Source organism: Sarcophilus harrisii, chromosome 1 (genome assembly GCF_902635505.1).
Source record: "Sarcophilus harrisii chromosome 1, mSarHar1.11, whole genome shotgun sequence".
NCBI classification, from domain to species: domain Eukaryota; kingdom Metazoa; phylum Chordata; class Mammalia; order Dasyuromorphia; family Dasyuridae; genus Sarcophilus; species Sarcophilus harrisii.
In genome coordinates, this window is record NC_045426.1 from 355,951,058 (window position 1) to 355,971,716 (window position 20,659).

Below are 20,659 nucleotides of genomic sequence, written 5' to 3' on the forward strand. Positions count from 1 at the left end.
GACCTTGTGAAGGAATAGCAAGACTTTCTTGACTGTGGTTGTTAAAAGCCATAAATGTTTACCTTCTTGTCATTGTGCTTCATGATCTTGGCACTGGACCTAAGTGTGTCACTGATTCACTGAGCACTGACTTAGAAAAAAGGAGAGTTCTCAAGAGAGCCCATAACTGACTTCTTGAGATGAGATGATTTTGGGGAGCTACTATAATTGGTCCTAAGGAGGATGCTTGTTCTGGATATTCAGCTCATTGATATCTCATGAAAGTTGAGTGATTAAGACTCAGTATTAAGAATGGTTTAAATTGCTCAAGATATTGAGGATCAGAGCTATCCCTAAGAGCATGTATGATCTGGGTATAACAACACATCTTGGGGAAGAGTACTCATTGTCCCATCCACTATAGCTCTTTATATTGAATGTCTCATAGGGTTTTCACAGATCTACTCAAGTGAATGGAGAGACAGACAGAGATATACAAGAGACAAACATAGAGAAAATGAGAGAGAGAGAAAGAGAGAGAGAGAGAGAAAGAGAGAGAGAGAGAGAAAGAGAGAGAGAGAGAGAGAGAGAGAGAGAAAGAGAGAGAGAGAGAGAAGCTCTGTCCTTGCTTCTTCATTACAATCATCACTGACACTAGAATTGGTATGGTAGGTACTATGTCGACTAGAATTTTTCATACCATGCTCCCACACTCCTAAAATGATTTGGCTCCAACTTACTTTACTAGCTGTATCTCATATGTTTCCTTTTTATGTACTCAATGTTGTAAATAAACTGGTTCATTCACCTTTACCTCTCCTTGTTCCTATTGTTCCCTATAATTGGAATACTCTCTCTGCCCCCACATCCCAGGGATGTGAAACAGAAGCCTAAAATTTATTTCTCCCTGTTCATTGTGATCACAAATACAGCACCTAGAATTTTGGCAGAGATCCACATAAAGAACATCAGCCTACAGACTCCATAATTTTCTCTTTTTTGAAAATTAACACATTCCCATTTCCCAGGTGGGGGCCCCCTGCTCCTGTTCATTGCTAGGAACTCTCTCCTGGCTATATGCAACTACATACTGTTGAAACATTTCAAGGATATAGAAATTCATTCAATAAAAATTTATTAAGTGCCTACTATATGCCAAGCACTGTGCTAAGGATACAAAAAAAAAAAAAAAAAAAAAAAAAAAAAAAAAAAAAAAAAAAAAAAAAAAAAAAAAAAGACAAAAGACAGTTCCTGCCCTCAAGGAGCTTACAATCTAATGGGAGAGGGGAAAAGTAAGCAAACAGATAAGTACAAACTAGCTACAGACAGGATAAATAGGGAATAGTTAATAGAGTAAAGGCACTATAATTCAGAAGGGTTGGGGAAGGCTTTCTGTAAAGATGGACTTTTAGCTGAGACTTAAAGGAAGCCAAGGAAACCAGTAGGTGGAGATGAGCAGTCAATGTTTATCCATCTTAAAGTAAATTTAATTTGCTCTATCCTAGTGCTATTCTTGTTTTAAAAAAACACAGATTTTAAATAAGTAAATATTCTGAGCTGTACTAGAAAGAGTTCTGAGTCACTAACTCTGGGTTTGAATCTAAGCTGTGCTGAATACTATTGACTGGACCTCAGTTTTTTCATCTACAAAATGGAGGGGTAAGAAAATAATCTTAGGTTCTTTCTTTATCTTTAGGTTTCTTTCAGCTCCACTTGTGACAGCCTTCTGCTGAGGTCCTGATACTGAGGTCACATTATTTTGACAAGTTTGTGCTGCTTTTATTGCCCAGTTCTAATCTAGACATTAGTCCAACAAGTATCTTTAATTGATCTTTTGTTTGGGGAAGGGGGAAGAAGAAAAGTACTCTTTCCTCATATTTCTCTGGCATTTCTATCTGGCCTGGTGAAATAGTGAAAGTAAGATGAATCCAGATTTCCCTGACTGATTAAGGTGAGTTCTCTATTTCAAACCTATCCTGCCTCATATAATAATATAATTTTTTTTGAAATATAATGATCTATAGAATAAATTAGCCTCTAAAAATAATGATCCATAAATTATTATTATAATATTAAATATATAATTATAAAATATTATATAAGAGATATTTATAAATATAAAACATATAATGTATATGTAATATAAAAATAATAAATTCTATAGAATGAGTTAGCCTCCAATATCCATAATCTTTTTTGGAAAGGGGTATCCAAAGAACTGGCAGAATAATGTTTTTTTTTTTTTTTTTTAATAGCCTTTTATTTACAGGATATATACATGGGTAACTTTACAGCATTAACAATTGCCAAACCTCTTGGTCCAATTTTTCACCTCTTACCCCCCCACCCCCTCCCCTAAATGGCAGGATGACCAGTAGATGTTAAATATATTAAAATATAAATTAGATACACAATAAGTATACATGACCAAAACGTTATTTTGCTGTACAAAAAGAATCAGACTCTGAAATATTGTACAATTAGCTTGTGAAGGAAATCAAAAATGCAGGTGTGCATAAATATAGGGATTGGGAATTCAATGTAATGGTTTTTAGTCATCTCCCAGAGTTCTTTTTCTGGGTATAGCTAGTTCAGTTCATTACTGCTCCAATAGAAATGATTTGGTTGATCTTGTTGCTAAGGATGGCCTGATCCATCAGAACTGGTCATCATATAATATTGTTGTTGAAGTATATAATGATCTCCTGGTCCTGCTCATTTCACTCAGCATCAGTTCGTGTAAGTCTCTCCAGGCCTTTCTGAAATCATCCTGTTGGTCATTTCTTACAGAACAGTAATATTCCATAATTTTCATATACCACAATTTATTCAGCCATTCTCCAACTGATGGACATCCATTCAGTTTCCAGTTTCTAGCCACTACAAAAAGGGCTGCCACAAACATTCGTGCACATACAGGTCCCTTTCCCTTCTTTATAATCTCTTTGGGATATAAGCCCAGTAGTAACACTGCTGGATCAAAGGGTATGCACAGTTTGATAACTTTTTGAGCATAGTTCCAAACTACTCTCCAAAATGGTTGGATTCGTTCACAACTCCACCAACAATGCATCAATGTCCCAGTTTTCCCACATCCCCTCCAACAATCATCATTATTTTTTCCTGTCATCTTAGCCAATCTGACAGGTGTGTAGTGGTATCTTAGAGTTGTCTTAATTTGCATTTCTCTGATTAATAATGACTTGGAGCATCTTTTCATATGACTAGAAATAGTTTCAATTTCTTCATCTGAGAATTGTCTGTTCATATCCTTTGACCATTTTTCAATTGGAGAATGGCTTGATTTTTTATAAATTAGAGTTAATTCTCTATATATTTTGGAAATGAGGCCTTTATCAGAACCTTTGACTGTAAAAATATTTTCCCAGTTTATTGCTTCCCTTCTAATCTTGTCTGCATTAGTTTTGTTTGTACAAAAACTTTTCAGTTTGGTATAATCAAAATTTTCTATTTAGTGATCAGTAATGATCTCTAGTTCTGCTTTGGTTATAAAGACCTTCCCCTTCCACAGGTCTGAGAGGTAAACTATCCTATGTTCCTCTAATTTATTAATGATTTCATTCTTTATGCCTAGGTCATGAACCCATTTTGACCTTATCTTGGTGTACGGCGTTAAGTAACTGGCAGAATAATGTAATTAAGACTCAAAACAGTCATTATGTCAGTTTTCATCTAGAACCAAAGTTCTCCTTTGATACAGATCCCAGTGCATGCACATCTTCTTAAAATGGTCTTATAAAGAATTTTCCCATTAATTATCCATACTTGGATCACTTAGTAATGTTCCTTGACATTACAATATAGGGGTATCCATGCTCATGATCATTAGGTGATGGATTCTTTGGCCACAGCAATACCTAAAACAACTCATAATTTTTAATGTGTAAAAATGACTTGTACTAATACTAAACAAAATAGCCACCTACTTTCTAAATTATGAAAAGACTATTGAGCTTTGTAAAGATACCAATTGCTGCTGTAAACAATTACTGTGTTATGTCATAGTTTCTATTTTCTATTGTATATTGAAAAGTACCCTAGAAAATGAGTCACATTTTCATACAGATTTATGTACACCCACATTTGCAAACACTGTGCATGAATGTTTTGTAAATGATATACTGATGAACAGCTAATGCTGTTGTTCTTTTTAAAATTACATTTTATTTTTTTTAAATCAGTAAAAATCTCCCTCCTTATTCTCCCACTCCAACCACACTACCTCCTCCCCATATTGAGAATGAAGGAAAAGTTAAATCCATATTATAAACCAAATAAATTTCTACATTGACTATGATCATGCATGGACCATGTCCAAAACCAAACCAAACAAAACAAAATTCTCCTTCTGTGCTCTTAAGTCCTATACTTCTCTATCTGAGGAAGATAGCATCATTTATCATTAGACCTTTTGGAATTGTGCTTGGTCATTACACTGATCAGAGAACATTTCAAAAATTTTCATCTTTATCATATTGTTGTTTTTATATAAATATTGTTGTACTGTTATTGTTTATTTTACTATGTATTAGTGCATACAAGTCTTCTCATGTTTCTCTGAAGCCCTCCCCTTTGTTATTTCTTACAGCACAGTAGTATTCCATCACATTTATATATCATAATTGGTTCAATCATTCCCAAATCTACGGGTAATAGATTATATATATTATATATAATTTATAATAGATTATAATAGAAATCTATTAATTTCCATTTCTTTGCTGCCTCAAAAAGAACTATAAATATTGTATACATTTAGAGTTTGTTTTGCTTAGAGCTGATTCATACCTCCAAGTGCCTTCCCATTCTCACTTCTCACTTTTTCCTTTTATTTCCCTATTGAGTGAAATGTATTTCTGTACCAAATTATGTGAATGTATGGGTTCTTACCTTTTTTGATCAATTCAGATGAGAGTAAGGTCTTAATCTTATTTCTTAGTCTGCATTTCAAATTCTTTATAAGTGAACCACCCCAAGATTTTCTAAATGTTTTGCCCTTAACTCATGTGTGATCCTGTGGACCATCTGTCAATGGTATTTTCTTGGAAAAGATATTGGAGTGATTTGCCATTTTCTTCTCGTTTTATTCAAGGAGGATTGAATGACTTGTCCAGGGTCACACAGCTAGTGGCTGTCTGAGATCACATTTGAACACCCGTCTTTCTGATTCTAGACTCTGTACTATCTAACAGCTTCCAAATAACCCTAGAGGGCTAAGGGTCAAATATCTAAAGCTGAAAGGAACTTCAGAGGTCATGGTCGAATGCTCTAATTTACAGTTGAGGAAACTGAGGCTCAGGGAAAGAACTCAAAAGAGAGAAAATAGGTTCCTAAATTTGTTCTGATATGCTAACTTGATTCTAGCTAAGTTTGAGCTTCAAAATCAAAACATACTATGCATTGCAGCATTACTTTTGCCAAGTTTTTCTGTATGCATCAATTGTTTCCCACCATGTACTTGCTGAACAAAGTGCTGAAGGCAAAAATAACAATAACAACTTATATTTGAATAGAACATTGGATTTTACAAAGGTCTTTTTGTATGTTATCTGATCTGGATTCCATACCTGGCTCTACTATTTACTTAGCTGTATAATCAACCTTGGGCAAATCATTTATATTCTTGACAAGACTAGCTGAGTACAGAGAGTGGGGGGTTTGGACCTCACTGGCCTGGATTTAAATCTTAGCTCTATAACTTACAACCTTTGTGGCTGTAAGTCACATAACCTCTCTAAGTTAACGTTTCCTCATCTATAATGTAAGGAAGGTTGCACTGGATGGTTCCTAAAATCCCTTTCAGTTCTGGATCCTCGGAATCTAGTTTCTAAAACAGGAAGGTTAATATTTACACTACCAGCTTTATAAAGCAGTTTGAAGGTCTGATAATGGATGTGAAAGCACTCTAGAAACTAAAAGGTGCTATACAAATGTAAGGCATTTACATTTAGCAATTATAGTTATCATTCATTAATACTTTTAAAATATAAAGAAAATAGAGATCTAACAAGGCTTTAAAAATTTCTAATGACATTTTTTTTTTAAGAGAAGGGAAGATAGTATTTATTAAATGCCTATGTGTTAGGCACTGTGCTAAGGGTTTTACAAATATTCTTTCATTTGAACCTCATAATCATTATGGAAAATAGGCATTATTATTTTCCCATTTTACAGTTGAGGAAACAGAGGTAAACAGGTTAAGTGATTTGCTTAGTGTTACACAGCTGACTAGTAAATGTAATGATATAATTCTAAAGGAAGAAGAAAAAATTAGCCAAGAATCATTTTTCTTCTGAAAAATCTTTTATTGGGAAATATAGGGGAACATTTCGTTAATGAGGAACTACTTGGCAACCTGATTAAAAGAATTATTAGGACCTTTAGATTTAGAGCTCGATGGGTTCAGCTGATTCAACCCTTCTCATGTTACATTCACTACAGAGAAGTGTTCAGGGTCACTGGGACAAGGATGGCAGAGCTAACCTTCAGTTCTAGCTTGTTGAATTCCAAATCAAGCCTTTCTCATGTATGAACTATAAACCTGTGAGTCCCTGATCCAATGAGTGTATAAACCTCATAGCTCAGGGCCAAAGAAAATTGATAGATCAGGATGCATAACAATAATTTCTATTTTAAACAATTATTAATGGCATTCCTAAATATAAAAGCAATCTCAATGGATAGATTGTCCTTCCTGGAGTCAAGAAGACATGTTTTTCAAATCCAACCATTCTGGAGAGTAGTTTGGAACTATGCTCAAAAAGTTATCAAACTGTGCATACCCTTTGATCCAGCAGTGTTACTACTGGGCTTATATCCCAAAGAGATCATAAAAAAGGGAAAGGGACCTGTATGTGCACGAATGTTTGTGGCAGCCCTTTTTGTAGTGGCTAGAAACTGGAAACTGAATGGATGTCCATCAGTTGGAGAATGGCTGAATAAATTGTGGTATATGAATATTATGGAATATTATTGTTCTGTAAGAAATGACCAACAGGATGATTTCAGAAAGGCCTGGAGAGACTTACACGAACTGATGCTGAGTGAAATGAGCAGGACCAGGAGATCATTATATACTTCAACAACAATATTATATGATGACCAGTTCTGATGGACCTGGCCATCCTCAGCAAAGAGATCAACCAAATCATTTCCAATGGAGCAGTAATGAACTGAACCAGCTACGCCCAGAGAAAGAACTCTGGGGAGATGACTAAAAACCATTACATTGAATTCCCAATCCCTATATTTATGCCCACCTGAATTTTTGATTTCCTTCACAAGCTAATTGTACAATATATCAGAGTCTGATTCTTTTTGTACAGCAAAATAACGTTTTGGTCATGTATACTTATTGTATATCTAATTTATATTTTAATATATTTAACATCTACTGGTTATCCTGCCATCTGGGGGGGGGGTGTAAAAGGTGAAAAATTGGAACAAGAGGTTTGGCAATTGTTAATGCTGTAAAGTTACCCATGCATATAATCTGTAAATAAAAGGCTATTAAATAAAAAAAATAATAAAAAAAGAAGACATGTTTTTGCAAGTTTAAATATGGTCTCAGACACTTAATAGCTTTGTGATGTTCAGAATTCATTTAACCTTGTTTGCCTCGGTTTCCTCATCAATAAAACTGAATAGAAGAATGAAATGGCAAACTACTCTAGTATTTTCACCAAGAAAATGCCAAATGGGGTCACAATCTGAAATGAGAGAATGAGTGAACAACAAAAATAAGACTAGAATTCTAAAACTGCTAAGCATATTAGTGTCCAGATGTATACATGGTCAGAAAGGGGTTGGCATTTCTTGATGGAATTTAATGCGTGTGGAATAATTTTAAATTATATTGATGTGGAGAATTGTGCTTTTATTCTGGGCTACTTAGCAAATTTCAGGTAAAATGCTTTAGCTTGTAATTGGGGACTTTGACAGAACATTTTTGAGTTAAAAGCACCTTAGACAAGATTTGTCCCTTCTCTGCCACAGATACCAATATTCCTGTGAGGTGAGACAGACATTTCATAGTAGTTCCTACCTACATCCACTTTCCTATCTGATTAGTACACAATCTACATAAGGTTGCCTACATAGCAGTTTGAGTGATAAAAGATTATTTGGATATAATTTCTTTTTTTCTGAAGATAAAATCAATTCTGTTCAAAGGCAATAGGCTCATGATTATTTTTGAATCCACCAGTAATAGTACCTGTTTTTCTTTCTCCTTAAACAACAATTAAACCACTGTATGCTTAAATATCAATGTGTTGACTTACTACTTTACTATTATCCCATCCTAATTCAAAGGATGCACAGTCATTCTCAGACTACTTCTTGCTTTAGAGGACTCATTTAAGTGGTAGTTGAACCAAAATTATAGATATATCAAAATAATAATCTCCACCTCTTTATGCCTCTTCTTCCTGTTGGCCATGGATCACTCTTTTGGAGTGGTGAAGGTATCCTTTTCTCCTTCTGGGCTAGCATTCCTGGGCAAGTTTGTGCCTGGGATGGGACCACCTCATGTTGGTGTCTTTATTTTTTTTTCTGTACAAGTTCTAGGCTAGAATATAAATCCTTAAGAGCATTTCCTCAGTTCGAAATTTTTTTTTTTTTTTTTTTTTTACCATTTCTAGCATAGAGTTAGACACAAAATGAGTGCTAAATAAATGCTTATTGATTGATGGCAACTCACTTCAGCTGCCCTCTGTTCCTATCACTTCACAGATTTCCAATATTTACTAAGTTCTTTAAGTACCCCATACATAATTTTTTTCCAGTAGGATATAAATAGTATTTTGATGATACTGTTTTATTTAATTGCATTTTCAACCATATCAATAGATATTAATGGGTATTCTCCATTCCCATTCCCAGAGCATCAAAGAAAAAATACTAAAATTACACATGTGTTGGTTGGCTATTGTTCTTTGTTCTTGAAGAGGATCAAAATGACACATATGTAATGTATTTACCAAGGGCCACATCAGGACTCCATATTAATGTTTTCCCCCCAAGGATATTTCCAGACTCCAAGAGTATTCTAGAATTTTACAGGGGACAAGGTCTTCAGAAATCATTCTACTTGATCTGTTTATACAAAACAATCCTTTCAATTTAGTCCTAATATATCTTAAAAATGGTCACTGCCTTTGATTCTTTTTTGTTTTTGAGAGGCAATTGAGGTTAAGTGACTTGCCTAGGTTACACAGTTAATATACATTAGGTCTCTGAGGTCTCATTTGAACACTTTCTCCTGACTCTAGGATCATTGCTTTATCCACTGCAATTAGATAGGGCATTCATGGGCCAGGAAATAAATGGAATACATTTCCATCTAGGAACGTGTTCTTCAATCCCATTTTGATAAAAAGTAATTCAATTCATGATAACATATTTTGCATTTTCTGGACATTTAAAATACAATATTAGGAGGAAGAACTGGAAGTTAGTCCCATCTCCAGAAATCATGGAAAATAGGCATCATACAGCTGGGAGGAATCTGAAGCTGGACCTTTTTTTGAAAACAGTTTGTTGGGAGTAGTCACCCTTGCCATATCTACCTAATAGTAAAACAAATAAAAAATGTACTTTAAAATGTTATCTGTATTATATACTTAAAAGAAATAACAAGCTGTATACAATAGGTTGCAGTTTCATGTGTAATCATCTTTTTATTATGCTATATTATGAAAATGTTTGTTTTATTTCATGTTAAAAATAATTTTTAAAAGAAATTTGTAATTAAGGCTTTCATTATTCTGATTAGTCTTCTTTAAGATGCCTTCTTCCCCATTTATTTAAATGTTAGCTATTGAACTATAGTTAAAGAATTAGCAATAACATAAATTTAGGCACTGCAATATTTTCTATTTCATCTACTTTGTGCCTGGCAGAACACACAAAGAAAGTTATGCTCTTTAGAGAAAAAAAATGAGCTCAGGCCAAAGTCTACTATTTAATGACGTCCTCAGAAACTTAGGAATTCTCCATGGCTGTGTCCTATCTTCTGTGTTTCCCTGTCATACTAGTGATTTTCCTCCCACACACTATAGTCTAAGACAGGAAGGAGCAGGATTGTCCCTAAAAGCTAAGATCAAAAACTAGATCAAAGCATAGAAAAAAAGGAAATTTAAGTTTATAAAACATTTTTCTTTAAGGAAAAAAAAGAGTACAAATCTGAACAAATAAGTTAGAAGGATAAAAGATCTGCCATGTCCCGTTCCTTTGCAATAACATATGCTTGCTGAAGAACATGATTTATGTTTCTATAACCAACATAACTATTTGATAATAATTATGACTGCTTTATTACAGAGGAATACATAACTACCTTAATTTTTTTTAAGTCAACTTTCATTCATGTTATTGTTCCTCGAACATTTATTTTCATCTAATGGCATTGACAAATACCTTTTACAAATGTTAATCAAAAGATCATTTTGGCTGTACCTCTAAGCTTGCCTGACCTTGAAATGGGCAAGTTCCTTTCTCTGAAAAAAAGAAAAGAAAAGAAAAGAAAGAAAGAAAGAAAGAAAGAAAAATAGAAGGGTTTAGATTCCTAGCTCCCATAAACTGTTCCAGCCTCTTCCTGCACTCAAAATTCTGTGATTCTAAGACCAGAATAGAAAAGCCCCACTTGGGGTGCAATAAAACTGCTCTAAGTGCGAATAATTCGGTAGACTAATATTTTTTGAATGTAACATAATATAAGAGGGGTTGTGAATAGTTTACAGTAGGTTAAACTAAAGTTTTATTTATTAATGAGGTAAGGGTGGGGAAAATTTGAATTAAGCACATAAATTTCCTTGGGTTTGGATGTGTATTTTTCTTCTTAAAAGATGGTGAGAAGGTGATAGATATCTTAAATGTCAGGAGTTAAGTATGGGATGGTCTGAGTTTGAAGTTAAGATGAAATGGTGGGTGAGACCAGAATACATAAAGTCTCCGGGACTAGAGGAAATACTAGGGAGTCCAGACAGGTTCCAGGGGACGCCCACCAAGGAGCTCACGCCTGGGCGGACTCCGGACTTTATCCCCAGCCGCACCCCCTCTAGGGCGGAGCATGAGCCCAGCGGCGCCCGGCGGGAAACCCCTCCCCTGGGCAGCTGAGACTGGAAAGCTCCTGGGTAGGGCCGGAGCTGGAGGAAGACATCAGAGTGTACTTGCTCGGACCCCCCCAACCGGGCCATTCTCATCCTCAGCTACTGGGAGTCGGAGGTAGCTCTGCCAAGAGGGAGGGTGAGGCTGCATGTTTCTGGGTCCCATCAGGTGCTTGGGGCCGGGCATTCCCTCCGTACAGTTTTCCCTTCCGTCTTCCCTCACTCCTCTCACGCTCCCACCCCGGGCTTTGGTGGAGCCTCTTCTCTGTGCTGCGTCCGGGGGGCTGGGGTCAATTTCTTCCCTCTCCTAAAACTCGCTTTCTCGTAGGGCTCTAAGAACAGAAGGAAGAGCCCTTTCAGCATTCCCCAAACGGGAGTTCGAATCCCATCCTTGCTGCTCCTTACCCGTGTGACCTTGCACAAGATGCTTTCTTTGCTTATCTGTAAAACGAGTAGGGGGTGGCGGCGATGGATTTGTCAGGTTCCTTTCACCTCGGATCTGTGATCTTAAGAACTTTCTTGCTCTTGGTTGGGAGAGGCTGACTTTTCCCATCTTGTTGTTTGATAGTGTCTGTGTGACTTGGTCCCAGGGATGTTTTATTATCTTTGTAATGTGTCGATATATCTCTAATCCATTCTGAGAGTATGCTCATGTTGTGTGCTTATCATTAGTTTCTATCAATTAGAAGTTTCTATATAACTTTCCCTAGTAGAAACGTGGGATTTCGCATATGGGAGAAGCTTTCATGCAAGTAGAGTTTTTCTCTGCAGAATTCCTGACAGCCAATTTATACTTGAAAATTTCCACCGAAGAGGAAGTCACCATCTCCTTTCATAGCTCAATCCATTGTGGTGTAGTTAGTGACTCTTAGTAAGCCTTTTCTTACCTGGAGCCTAAGTTTGTCTGTCTTCAAAGTCTAACCAATATGACCGCAGAGGTGGAGGGAAAAAAGCCCCTATTTGCCATCCACCCCCTCTTGACCATGGCTTTGTGATAGGGAATTAGGGTGCTGGTTAGCCATTTGAGGGCTCTGAGTGTTTTTAAAAAGATAAGTGAATGAATAGTTCTGTTTTTTATTGACTCCCCAGCCTTCAGAGAGAGGTAAAAGAAGATAACTGGTCATTTGTTTTGTCATTTAATACTGTCTTTTCTGCCTTAGTAGAAGTATCATAAGGTGATTTGCAAAGAGGGATCATTTTTCTTGGAATAGGAGAAGCACAACAGGCCAGTGGAGAGTGATTTAGCTACGATGCTGAAATTAATTTTGCATCATCTATCCCCTTTGGAAAAAAAAAAAAAATCAGTAGGCAAGAAGGCACAAGCCAGCATCAACTTCAACATAATAGGCCATCAAGCGGTAGGGATTTTTACAAAATTCAGTTAGTGTAAGAAAAATGCTTCTTTTGTGGTTTGAAGTGCTTTCAATTCCTTATGATTTAAATCTAAGTTACATAAAGAGTGACAAAATAGAAAAGAAAATCATTCTTCATTAGCAATAGAAGGGAAGGGGACAAGAGTGATCTCTTGTTTTCTTCCAACATTATTAAAAATTCACCTTTGCATAAGTCACAGTTTCCAGAAATATGAGCTCTTCTGATGTCTCAGGTTTCTTGACATTGGCAGACACAATTGGTGGTGCTGTCACACTATTTGGCTGCTTTTTTTTTTCTCTACAAGATTTGAGAGCAGATTTTGCTTTTATACCTCCTAAAGCTACTACCCTTAGGAACAAACAGAAATAGGAAGTTTTCCCTCCTGTAAAGCTACACCTATCAAGGAAAGAATTAAAAAAATAAATTAATGGCATTCTATTTCTAGGTTTTGGGAGTGGATGGGTGGGGATTAAAAAATATAAAACTTTTAACATTTAGGCATCAGTAGTTCCTTGATCAAATGTAAAAAAAAATCTCTTTTTAAAATGCAGAAACAACTTAGGTTTTATTATTATGAATCATAATATGAATGTTATATTTGAAAGGGATCTTAGAGATTTCTAAGGTCCAAACCAAATACTCATTTTACAGGTATGGACACTGAAGCCCAGAGAGGTTAAGTGATTTGCCTAGCGGATTGACAACTATTGACACTCAGCATTTTCTTTTGGGAATCAAGGAATGTTTGGAATTCTTTTTTATGTGTCACAGACCCCTCTGGCAGTCTTATGAAGCCTATTGGCCTTTGCTCAGAATAATGATTTTAAATCCACAGGGTAAAATACTAAAATTATAAACAAAACTAATTATATTGAAATAAAGATGAAATCATTTTTCCCATTCAGGTTCATGGATTCCCTGAAATCAATCTGGGAAATTTAATTTAAAAACTCTTGACTGAATCCAGCCCCTTCATTTTTTATCTGAGGGAATTGAGTTGCCCAATTAATGAGATGGTTTACAGCATGAATAGCGGTGGACTAATCAGAAGTTTTAAGTTTTAGCCAATGTGGCCATTTATTCTGTTTTATTTTTAACGTTATTTTTCACTGTAGCATCATTATTTTCCTTAAATTAGACTTTTCTAAAAAGCCATAATAGAAACGTAGAATTTCACATATAGAAGAGCATTTAATCTAAATAGGAATCTTCTCTGCAACTAACTTCTATATGAGAATTTCCACTGAAGAGGAATTCACCATTTCCTTTTACAGCTCAATCCACTTGTAAGGTAACTGATTGTTAGTACACCTTTTCTTCCCTGGAGCCCAAATCTGTCTGCAAAGTCTATCCCTTGTTCCTACTTTTGTCCCGTGGGATCTGAAAAGAACAAATATAATCCTTCTTCTGTATGACTGAGGTGGTTTCTGGGAGGTTTCTTTGTTTGAAAAGGCGATACTCTAGGGGCTGGCCAATTATGCGAGAGGGGTGTGCTCCAGAGTATGTAGGGTATTGATGACAGTAGTATTCTGGGAATTGAGCTATGCATAGGAGAGCCCTTACTCAGCCATATTATCACCAGAGCCAGTCACTATACTTAGGGCCTATAAAATTAAAATGCTTATGAAAACAATTTTGACTGTATGAGTGATACTTAGGATGATAAAAAATTCTTTTGTCTGAAAAAAAGATTCATTCACCAAAGGACTTATAAATTGGAAGTAACTAGTGTCTATAGAAGTAATCTTAGTTGGGCTTAGTCACTAGTTGTAATAACTGATATTTACATTTCACTTTAAAGTTTTTAAATGCCTTATACAAATCTCATCTGATCTGTCTGTTTTGAGGGAGGTACTGGAGGTAATATCACCATTTTACAGATGAAGAAAATCAGCTGGCATTTATATACCACTATATATTGAAGAATCTAATATTATTTGGCAGTGTTTATGTTTTGTTTATTGAAGTGTATTTTAAGCTTTTTGAGGAAAAGGGTAATTATGCATGTATGTGATATTTATGTGTGTGTGTGTGTGTGTGTGTGTTTATATCTTTTGATAACTGGCCTTGAAGCCTAGTAGATAACTAGAAACTGCATTAATAGAAAAGAGAGGCTTTCCAATCAGGGAAGACAGTACATGGCATATTGGTAGCATTGTAAAGACCAGCATGACTGAAAAAAAAAACATATGTGAGCAAAATAGTGGAGAACTAGTTTGGAAATGGAGTGAAGTTAGATGATAAAGAACTTTGGGAGATTGGCAAGAGCTAAGTAAAGACCTCTAATTGGTATTAGGAACAGACTGCTTTGATGTATAGACTATTTATTATTTGGGAATAGACCAGATTCTGAAATTTGCCTATTGGCAAAGGAAAATTTGCTTTTTTGTCTTATTTCTTATTTAGTAATTTAATTTCAGCATGTTAGTATCTTAAGATACTACTATGGATGTTTAAAAAAATATTATGGATGTTCTCAAGAAGGAAGGAGAAAAATTGTAGATTTTATCACATATACTTGGTAAGTAGGGTATTGTAAAAAATATATACACTATAACTTGAATATCATAGTATTTCCACTTTTTACCAAATTATTTATTAGATAATAAACTATATAAAGGAAAAATAGTGTTTTAGTTATCTTTATTTCCCCTAGCAGCTTGGCATAGCAATACTAACTAGCGTTTATATAGTATTTTCTATTTGCAAAGCAATTTTATGTCGTTTAAATAACTTGGCATGCCATTTACTATCACATTATTCTGTCACACATATATAGGGATATATTGTTATTGTTCATTTTCTTCTGTCTGGAATTTTCTTGGCAGAGATACTAGGGTAGTTTACCATTTTCTGCTTGTGCTCATTTTACAGATGAGGAAACTGAGCTTTTATGGAGTTAATGACTTGCCCAGGGTCATACGACTAGTAAGTGTTTGAGGCCAGATTTGAATTCAGGAGGGTGAATCTTTTTGACTCCAAGCCTGCCATGCCATCTGCTGTATGACCTAGGTGCTCTGGATTATATATACATGCACAATACATATAGGTATATATATAAACATATATATGCACATGTGTATAATATATACACGAATGTCCATAATATAGTGTATAGAGAGGACAGCCTGAGAAGCTAGATGATACAGTGGATGGAGTGCCAGGCCTGAGTCATAATTGTCTATGTGATCAAGAAAGTCCCTTAACCTCTGTTTTCCCCAGTTTCTTCATCTACCAAAATCTTCCAAGATTGTTATAGAGTATTGTTAAGAAATATTAAAGGGTCCCCTGAACTTGAATCAAGAGATGATAACTGTGAAGCACTTAACATAGTACTTGTCACATAATATATGCTTTATAAATATTAGCTAATATTATTGTTATCATTTTTGCCTCTGACATATACTGGCTTTGTGATCATTACAAGTCACCACCCCTCAATCCAGGGGTCAGCAAACTATGGCCTCAGGATCTGCTCTTGGAAAGCTAAGAATTATTTTTTTTTCATTTTCAAGTACAATAAAACAACTTTCTTAGTCCACCACTGACCCCTGCCCTAGGCAGCCCTCCTTGACTGTACAGAAGGTGCTGATGAGCATCAATGGAAAGAATTTCCTCTTTAGGGAGTTCTCAGTATCATTGAAATCATATGTCAGGGTCTATCTTTGTATCTCTCGAACTGTATAGCATAGATCTCTGCAGAGAGCTGGTGTTTAACAGATGGCTGGTGAATGGATAAGTGGATGAAATGATCATGTCTAAGGATATAACAGAGCCCTTGATCATCTTTGTGGGTTCATCTTTTGTGCAGTTAGCAGGATCCTTTTTCGGTAATGCTACCTCTGAGCTGACTTTCTCATTATCCTATTTCCTTCACCTGCAAATCATGTTTTTTGACTAGCTATTAACCTTTTATGCTGGAGGAATTGGTTTATTATAGAGGCTATGCCCAGGAGGTGTTGGACAATTCCTCCTTCTGTCTCAGTAACTTGTTGGGAGAGTTCCTTAGCCATGTTAACCTCTTCTCTTAACAGGATGAGGACTCGTTCTTGTTTGTTAAATAAGATATATGCTGGTCTTGTATCTTGTCCTTGCTGCCCCACCCATAACCCATTAAGGATGTTAGGCTGAGTCCAACTCGTTGGGGGCTTTACGCTTTAATTAGGCCATGAAAGTGGGGAGCTAGGCAGAATGAAAGAGATGATGAAGGAAAGCTGGTTGGACACACACTGAATCTAGTTTCTTGGAAGAAAGTCTGTATGGCCATGGAGTCTCACTGTGGGTAGGCCTAGTGTCAGCTCCCTGTTCATTCTGATTGAGTATCTAGTCTGATTTCCATTTTGTGTATTTCTATGTATCTGTGGAATTCAAATTTATAGCAGTATTACTTTAGAAAATGATCTGAGCACGATCACTTTATCAGTTGGGCTAGCAGTAAAATGAGAGGAAAAAAACCCCAAGCAAACAAACAACAAAAAGAGTGAGAATGTTATGTTGTGATCCACACTCAGTTCCCACAATCTTCTCTCTGAGTGCAGATGACTCTCTCCATCACAAGGCCATTGGGACTAGCCTGAATCATCTCAGTGTTGAAGAGGGCCACGTGCATCGGAATTGATCATCGGATAGTCTTATTGTTGCTATGTATAATGATCTCCTGTTTCTGCACATTTCACTTAGCATCAATTCATGTAAGTCATCCCAGGCCTTTCTGAAATCATCCTGCTCATCGTTTCTATAGAACAATAATATTCCATAACATTCACATACCATAACTTATTCAGCCATTCTCCAGCTGATGGGCATCCACTCAGTTTCCAGTTCCTTATCGCTACAAAAAGGACTATTATAAACACTTTTGCATATGTGGGTCCCTTTCCTTCCTTTAAAATCTCTTTGTGATAAAGCCCCAATATAGACACTGCTGAATCAAAGGGTATGCACAGCTTGATAGCCCTTTGGGTATAGTTCCAAATTGCTCTTCAGAATTGTTGGAGTTCACAGCTTCACCAACAATGTATCGGTGTTCCCTCCAACATTCATTATTATCTTTTCCTGTCATCTTAACCAATAATTAGTATTTTTAAAGAAAATGGGCTTGTATCTGTAGGTGAGGCTGCTGACCACCCTTTTCTGACCATTAAGCAATGTTAATTATTTTACAGGACTCATGAATATTGTGCAGGCCTTGTTAGTAGACCTGAGTTAGCAGACGCTCTGATACCTAGAAGAGTTTGTTAGGGAGATATAAGACTCTCCTTAAGTGAATAAGAACAGGAAAGGACATGGAAATGTACCAGATCAAGTTGTAGGTCTTCAAAGATAGCAACTACATGCCATAAAAGTTTTCAGTAGCTGAAGTTAAGTTTTTTTTAAACCAATTCTGAGGAGGAAGTGAACTCCTTTGACTTAAGAAATGTTAATTGTTTGAGTCCACCTGCAAGGTTAAAGATAGTGGACCAGATTCCCTGGTATTTATCTGCATCCCTCAAGGATAACAGGTTTCCTTGAGGCAAGAACAGAGCAGTGATTACTAGTAGAACTGAATTTCTAAGTTTAACTCTTTACTGGCCAGCTGAATTTCTAAACTAAGTTCAGAGACAAAGAGTCATGACTTAGACAATTACAGAACAAAATTAATTAATTGTAAATAGCATCAATTATAAAATGCTATAGAATCACTATAATTCCTTCAGTAGTATTGTTTAGTCTAGGGCATAGTTATCAAACGTGAATGCTGTGGGGGAACTAGATTAAAATGTAATCAGGAAATATTTTACAAAAGAAATAAAAAATTCAATAGAACATAAACAATGTCAATATGTGGTTTTTGCAAGTGGTGTCAAATTCAAATAGAAGTGAGGTCCACTAAGCCTTGATGAAAATGTGTTGAATTAGTTTTTAGATGTTATATTTAAAATGTAACATATTTTAGTTTTAGTTTATTTTGTTAAATATATGCCAAATATATTTTAATCTTGTTTCCACACACCTGGGATTGTTGGTGATCTCATGTGACTTTGTGCTCGACATCTTTACCCACTTATATGATGTCCACTTAGAAAAGAAAGGAGCTTGTCTTCTTATGTCATGAGCCTGGAGTAAGCTCTTTATATTTCTTATAGTTCCTTCTTTGTGTGGTCTAAATATAAACTGGGCAGCTAAATGATGCCTCAGTTTTTCCTCAGCTATGAGATGGGGAAAATAATAGCACTTACCTCCGTGGATCAAATAAGATAATAACTGTAAAGTACTTAACAAAATGCCTGTACATAACAAACCTTTTATTTGTATTACCTATTATTATTATTATTGTTATTATTATTATTATTACTAGAAGAGACCTTAGTCATCATGTAAGTACAACTGCCCCATTTTACAGATAAGAAAACTGAGCCTCAGAGAGCTTTTAATTACTTGGAAATCTGGAACTGGTGCCTAGGTCTTCTCTGAGTATGGCACATATTCTACTACTGTTTTATATTTATCTTGGTCAGACTTTGAGGCATTTTGCCATGTTTTTATTAAGTTCCCTTTCCTATTTCATGTACAGTGCTATTAACCATTTACTACTCAAAAAACAAAAACCGAACAAAAACCCTACACAAAACAAAAATACTGACTAAAGAAACTAATAATTAAAAAACGGTAAATAGAACATCTGGTCTCTGGTATAGTTACCAATGTTTTATTCTTTATAATTAAAAATGCCCTACTAGTTGAAACGGAAAGACTCCTCCTTAATAGCTTTGAGACAGCATTATTGAAGTTAGCTTCCATCCTCCATTCCAGAGTATATTACAGGCTCTATTTGTTTGAACTGGAGTTTAGCCACTGCTTTTATCTTATCACTGGAAGCCCTCAATGCTTCCTCAGGCTATTCCTTTTTAATTAGGCTCAACATTTTTTTCCTTTAGAGTGCCTACTTATATGTTAAAAAAAAAAAAAAAAATTCTTTCTGAATGTCCCTTGAGTTATTTAACATTGATCAACATGTATTATAGATAGTCTGTGAAGAGCCCGGTATTAGAGAGGCTAAAGTAATAACAATAATGATAACTCATATATAAGCGGTAGGGTTTTTTGGTTTGTTTTGTTTTAGGCCCAAACCTGTGATTTCATTGCTGGAGGGAAACTTCCTCAACCAAGCTTAATCATCTAGACTCATCACTGCAGTTCCAAGGAAGGCTATTTGTGTGAGTTTTAAGAATTTAAAACTGAGACCTCACTGGTTTTTCAAATCCATTTTAACTCTTACTTTGGTGACAAAAGCTAAACCAGCATCCGGGGGAGAGGGGGAAGGATAAAATGGACCCAAGACAAAAGTCTAAATGAGACTAATTAGAGATTTCTCTTTCCTGGGCTATAGAGGCAGAGGAGATGATACAGGGATTTGTGTTTGGGTTCATATATCCAGAAAGAGAACTGTGGACATTGGATGTAAATCAACATATATGTTCACTCCTTTTTTTTTTTTTTTCTCTCCCAATAAGATTCAAAAAGAAATGTGTATCAAAAAGGTTAATATATGTGTTACTTGCATTCCAGGGAAAGGGGGGAGGGAAAAATTTGGAACACAAGGTTTTGCAAGGGTGAATGTTGAAAATGTTTTTTATGAGTATGTTTTGAAAATAAAAGGCTTTAATAATAATATTTTTAAAAGTATTAAACTTTGAAGAAAATAACTTGGTACAAGAAGAGTTAATGCCCATGTATTATTATTTTAGCTTCCCTAATACAGGGCTCTCCACATAATATCAATAATACATGTTGATCAATGTTGAATAACTCAAGGGACCTTCAAAAAGAATTTTTTTAACATATAAGTAGGCACTCTAAAGGAAAAATTGTTGAGCCTAATTAAAAAGGAATGGAAAGAGTACTATACTTGGAGTTAGGAAGTCCTGAGTTCAAATTCACAAACAGGATGTACATATATGACTCCTGGCAATTAACTTAAACCTGTCTCAGCTTTGACATGTGAAGATCAAACGAATTATTCATTAAATGCTTTGCAAACATTAAAGAAGTATAAAAATGTTAGCTATTGTTATTTCATATTTTGGGATTTTTTGCATCTATGAGGCAGGCCAGAAGGCAGAATATATCCTAAAATAAAATGCAGGTTTTAATGAAACTACTCTCTAATTGCTAGTTTCAGAGAGTGGCCTAGCATA

The 20,659-nt window shown here is 35.5% G+C and overlaps 1 protein-coding gene across 3 annotated transcripts in view; it reads left to right on the forward strand.

Moving 5' to 3' along the window:
• Window positions 1-11,081: 11,081 nt before the first annotated feature.
• CCDC68 (coiled-coil domain containing 68) overlaps window positions 11,082-20,659 on the forward strand; it is a 74,379-nt gene continuing 64,801 nt past the window's right edge. Inside the window, exon 1 of one of the 3 annotated variants that reach the window (XM_031945936.1) lies at window positions 11,082-11,277. The gene's annotated coding sequence lies outside the window, so the exon portion shown is untranslated. The remainder of the gene's footprint in view (window positions 11,278-20,659) is intronic. The other 2 variants (XM_023496174.2, XM_003759982.4) reach the window with 2 other exon arrangements.